A 6250-nucleotide genomic window follows, 5' to 3' on the forward strand; every position below is an offset into this window, starting at 1 on the left:
TATTCTGTGGACACCATCAGTGGGATTTTACGAGTAGATAAATTTTTCTGACAATTGGAAACTCTGTAAGAAAGAAGCAGTACATTTTATATCCTGGGAATATTGTCTCTTATTTTTTATGTACCTAATAAGTATTATGCCACAGTGAGCTCTATTCTCTAACTTGAGATTAAAAGGTTGAACACAGAGACACAGATAGGTTCACTGACAAGGGGCCAAATCCCAGTGTTCTCTGACATAGAAGAGGAATGCTTTAAGTTACCCATCCAATACCCCATTAGAATTTCCACCTCGGATGTTGGAGTCTACATGAGGCTGGCTTCTTATAGTTTCACACATTCTTCTGGTGCTAACATGTTCATTCTAACTGTATTCGCTTTCAATTGCTGGTGCAACAAATTACCACACATTTGGTAGTTTAAACCATACCAACTTAATGTCTTAGAGTTTTGGCAGTCAAGAGGCTGCTACAAGTCTCACTCGGCTAAATTCTAGGTGTGAGCTTTCTGGAGGTTTTAGGGGGACAATCCATCCCCTTGCCTTTTCCAACTTCTAGAGGCCACCCACATTTCTGGGGGCAGATCTCTTTTTCCCTCTTCAAAGCCAGCAGCTTCAGGCTGAGTGCTCTTTTGTCGCATCTCTGATCCTTCCGTCATCACATCTCTCTCACTGACTACAGCCAGGAAAGCTTCTCTGCTTTGAAAGACTCATTATTACATTGAGGCCACCCGGATAATCTGGATCAGCCCCTTCCCACCCACCATCTCAAGGTACAGACCCTTAATCACAACAGCAAAATTCCTTTTGCCATGTCAGGTAACATATTTACATATACCAGGGATTGGGGCAAGGACATTTTGGAGGGGCCATTGTTCATCTACCATACAGGATTACTTCCTCAGGAAATTCTCCATGTAACATTCTAGGTTGGAGTTGAGTCCTGTACAGGCTACCCCTTGGGGAAAAGAGACAGTCTCTTGATTTACTACAGGACCTGTGTTAGAAGAAGATGTATGATTGAAGAAGCATAAAGAAACGCATGGTGTCCCCAAAACATCACCTGCCTCTGGGCTGTCACCTATTATTGTATTGTGATAAACAGATGATTCAGCTTCAAACATGGTTTGCTCTCAAGAACAATTAAATTAAATTAGTTAAACAAGATGGCATTAAAACAGAAATACAACTTAGAGGGATTGCCATGGCAAGGATTCATCAATTGACATTTTGGCAAGGGTAAGCTTACGAACAGGGATGAGTGGGGAAGGATAAGGGGAGAACTAAACGGAGGGATATTTATTTGCAGGAATAAATGCAGGAATCTGCTTGCATCAGAAAGAATTGCCTCTCACACACGTGGTTCCCTTCTTCTGAAAGAACCGAGCCATGGATCCAATTTTCCTTGCCCGGTACTATATGACTCCATTGCCCTGACTCACCACAGATGATTGACCACAGATCACTGGGTGGAAAATTGATGATCAAACCAAAACTGATCATCTGCAACTAGATCAGGATTTTTTAAATTGTATTGAAAGTAACGGCAAAAACCGCAATCGCTTTTGCACCAACCTAATATATTTGGCTAGTTTGTGGGTCATTAATCAATTTATCAACATTTTTAAGTGAAATAGAATAAATTGAAATAGAATGGAACTGAATAGATGAAATGAATAGAGTGCAATAGAATAAATCAGAATACATCAAAGTAAAAAGGGTCAGTGTTGTTTCATGAACCGTTCATTCTAATGTGTATGTGAGTGTATGTGTGTGTGTGTGTGGTGTGTGTGTCTTTGAGTGTTGAGTTCAATATAAAGTGGTTTCCTTTCTGTAGGCAAATTTGAAAACTATACAGTTAGATAGTGGGCTTATAAAATAATCTAGCATGAAAGCTATGTCTTATTAGAATATTTTTATATGGGATAGTAACCAACAAACCAACCAAATTTTCTTTCTTTGGCATGCAAGCAGAAAACTTCAAGTAGAGGTACAAACTCTGGAGTATTGCAAAACCAGGATAAGCACCACAACAAGACGGAAAGCAGAAACTACAAACTAGTCAAAAGTTTGCTGTAGGAGCAGAGAGCAGCAGGGTGGAGGGCTGGTGACTGGCTGTGGCAGTAGAAACAGAAAGAGATGGAAGCAGAATAAGAGAACAGCTAGTCACAGGAATGGTAGGATCCCAGAATGAGGCAATATTAGACACCCATTTATAAAGGCAAGGCAAGGCAAGGTGAGCTGTTAGTTATTCTTACATTCAACAAATACTTATTGACTGCTTACTGTGTGCCAGGGACTGTTCTGAGAGCTGGCTATATTGCATTGAAGAAAATAAACACAAATCTATGGTTTCATGAAGTCTGCATTGTAGAGGATTGTACTAAGACTTATGTTCTAACCTATACTTCAGTTCTTCCTGATTGTACACATGTGTTAGTGACTTATTGTGCTTCCTAAATGTGTTCTCCATCCTTTCAACACATCTTCATTATTTTTATTTCTTGAAACATGAAATAACCTAACCAATGTGGCCCAAATAAAAGTTAATATTTGAGAGTTTTGCTTAGGGTCAGTTCTAAATGTAGAAAAGTCTTATTCTAGTGAATGTAAAGCAAGAGCTTATCTCTTCTTGTGGATGGCACTAGGGCCAGAAAATAAGAATGAATTAAATTAAATATAGCAAAAGTATCATCATTGTTTCTTCTTTAATCATTGCAGAATTAATGTATTTATTCATTAATGTTCCAATAATTGATTCTTTATAAGGAGCCAAGAATTACTTATTAGTCAAAATTTGCCTAACACTTTAAGCAATTCTCGAGGCATATCCCTCCTGTCTTTTTAAGAAATATTTAACATCAAGTATCTCTTGTATTTTCAGTATATTTTACCTCTTTCTCTCATTTGAATCCTTCCTATCCATACATCTCTCCAATGTCCCTCATTTTATAAAAATAACAAACATTTACATCTCTCTCAAGCAACTATGATCATCTTTGCTCCCTATCACTGATCAATGTTTTGACAGAATCTCTCCATATATACTTGCTGTTCATTTCTCAGTCCTCAACTCTTTCTAATCGGACTTCTCCCTTCATCAAGTTCTCCTTATGGCCATTTTTCTAAATTCAATGAATTTTTTTTCAGTCTTTATCTTTCTTGATTTCTCAGCAGATGTTCAAAGTTGTCAGAATGGTCTAAATTGAGCTACAGATTAAAAAAAAAAAAAGCAATGAACAAAAAAACTTCCAAAATCTCAGGCTCAGGACATTAGATATTTCTTTCTTGTTCAATTTGCCTGTCCATTGAGAAGTAGTGGGAGGACTTTCTCTTAATCACTCAAAGACTTAGATCATCTGAGCAGCCTCCATTTTGAACATTGGTGTCTTCATAGAGGGAGATCTCTGGTGAACTTTACACAGGCAATTATAAACTCTTCCCTGAATCAACACACATCCTTCCTGCTCACAAGTCTTTCGCCAAAACTAAACACATGGTCACACCCACCCATAGTGGGCCAGTAAGTAGATATTCCCAATGTTCCCATAGCAGAGAGCTGGAAAAAGGTGATGAGCTGGATGCAATTTCAACAGTGAAGTTCACTGATTATGCCTTGGAACTTACTCTCCCTTGGCATCTAAGAAAACACACTCTCTCAGTGCCTCCGCTCTCCTTGTGGCTGATCTTTTCCTGTTCTTGCAGGCTCACTCTCCTTCCTCTGCTCAGCTTGCCCTAGCATCTCATCTCTTTCCCTGAGCAATCTCATCCTTGTCACTGCTTCTATTACCCTCCATTCATTAACAATTTTAAATCCGTGTCCCAGTCCCTCTCTGAACCCCAGACGCAGATATCTAGCTCTCTTCCTTTCTACCTATGCATCTCAGTCTTAAACTGGACTTGTAAATTAGCCCCCAAATATTTGCTGCTTCAGGGAGTGTGGTACTATGAGCCACTCAATTTTGAAAGCCAAAATCCCGGGACCCATCCTTCTTTCTGCTCCTCTCTCCCTCCGTATCTAATCTATCAGCCCCTGCTGTCAGGTTTACCTCCTAAGTAGATCTCACCTGTATTCCTCTTTCCATGTTCACTGACGCTGCCCTACTCCAAACTACCCACATTCCTTACCGGGAATACTATAGTAACCCAGCTGGCCTCTCTTTATCCATTTTAGTGCTCAATAAATCACTTCTTACATTGAAAATAGTTTTTCCCCCCAAAAAAGTAAATGCAATGCTTCTGCTTTAAAATTCTTAAATAGCTTTCCTTTGTTCTCAGGGTAAAGCTGAAATCAGTATTTGGCCAATAAGCCCTTCCGTGGTCTCTTTAGTTCCTTCCTATCTCTCCATTCTCATCAAGTGTCTCTTTAATGATTTGCTCTGCTCCAGAGGACCTATTTTAGTTCTTGGAATTTTCTCAGCTTTCTTCCACCGAAGAAATGAAATGTTGTACCTGAAATGCTTTCCTCCCTCTTTACCTTTGGATTTTGCCCTTCCACAGAAAAGCCTTCTTTAGAGTATCTATAAAAAGATAATTATTCCACAACAATTATTGGCTGGGCACGGTGGCTCACGCCTATAATCCCAGCACTTTGGGAGGCCAAGGCAGGCAGATCACTTGAAGTCAGGAGTTCGAGAGCAGCCTGGCCTACAGGGCGAAACCCCGTTTTTACTAAAAATACAAAAATTAGCTGGGCGTGGTGGCAGGCACCTGTCATCCCAGCTACTGGGGAGGCTGAGGCAGGAGAATCACTTGAACCTGGGAGGTGGAAGTTGCAGTGAGCTGAGATCATGCCATTGCACTCCAGCCTGGGCAACAAGAGTGAAACTCCATCTCAAAAAAAAAAAAAAAAAATTTTTTTTGTGAAGAATTCATGTTTGCTTTTCAGATAAGTTCTAGGAGGCCAGGGCCTGTGTGTGTTTCTTCGCCATTATTTTCCTAGCTGCAAGCATGGTGTCTGGGATACAGTAAATGTTTGCTGAACATAGCTTGCATGCATGACTGAATGGCAAACACTAGATTCCTTTTGTATATCAGATTTTAGTGGAAACAAAATTTATATCTTTGTTTAAAATTTCTCCAAAAAAAAGATAATATGGTCCTATCAAAGAAACTGATAAATAATTTTTTTAGAAATATATGAGAGTTTTGCTAAAATGTACATGTTAGTGGTATTTTAAGTGATAACCTCACTAATAAAAGAAACACAGTTTGTCATCTTTTCCCAATTATATTTTACAGACTTTCTTCTTACACAATACCTAGGGTAATAACTAGACACACATCCAGATGTGTGTGGCCATTGCAGAAAAAGAGCAATTAACTGGAAAACTGTGACAGTGATTTCCCACTTTCCATTTCAGAAAAAAAATTAAGAATTACTAAAGTCAGTGCTTAAAGTCATAGAGTCCATATTAAATAAATACAAGCCTACGGATTTCATTTGCTTTCCGGGAAATGAAATTAACTAGCCCCAGGCAAAACAGATTGAGGTAATGTGTCACCCTAAATTCTAAGCTGGTATTCTTAGGAGGTCATCCTAAGACTGATGTTGCCAGTAAGAAGGAAATAGTTTATCTTAATCACATATATTTGCATTTTTAAGTTACTAAGGTTCCTCTAGAGGAGTTTTAAATGCTGCCCAACAAATATATGTTCTTCTTACTTTCAAGCAGCCTAGAATTGAGTAATCAGTTTCCCATTAATGGAACAGGCACTGGCAATTTTACATTGTTAAGAACAAAATCTATGTTTAAAGACCAGATGGAATCAATCAGGCTTTTTATAATAAACATGACCAAAATACTTTCAGAATATGTAAGAAAAGACAAAATATCAAATATGTTTAAGACTAAAACCAAAGATACTGTTCATATTAATTATTCTATGCAACTAAATTATTTTAAACTTTTCATATCATTTTAAAGCAGTAACTTCTTGAAGATACCTAATTAGTGAATTTTGTTGTAATTATAAGAAAGTTATTTTATGTGGGGGCAAATACCTATTTTATACCTACAAAACAGGTATTATCTAAATCTATAAAACAGATTTGCTCCTATTCCACTCAATTTTGCAGGAGATTAATAATATGCTAATTATCTAGAAAGTGGCCTGCTGCTCAATTTGTAATGATGCCAGAGCCATTTATAGATACACATGAAGGAGATTAGAGAGACACTAGGATACAATCTGAAGAGAGATTCTTATCTTTGAAAGGTTGCTTAGAATTTCTTAAGTTTAAGAGTACCTT

Source organism: Gorilla gorilla, chromosome 6, assembly GCF_029281585.2.
Source record: "Gorilla gorilla gorilla isolate KB3781 chromosome 6, NHGRI_mGorGor1-v2.1_pri, whole genome shotgun sequence".
Classification (NCBI taxonomy): domain Eukaryota; kingdom Metazoa; phylum Chordata; class Mammalia; order Primates; family Hominidae; genus Gorilla; species Gorilla gorilla.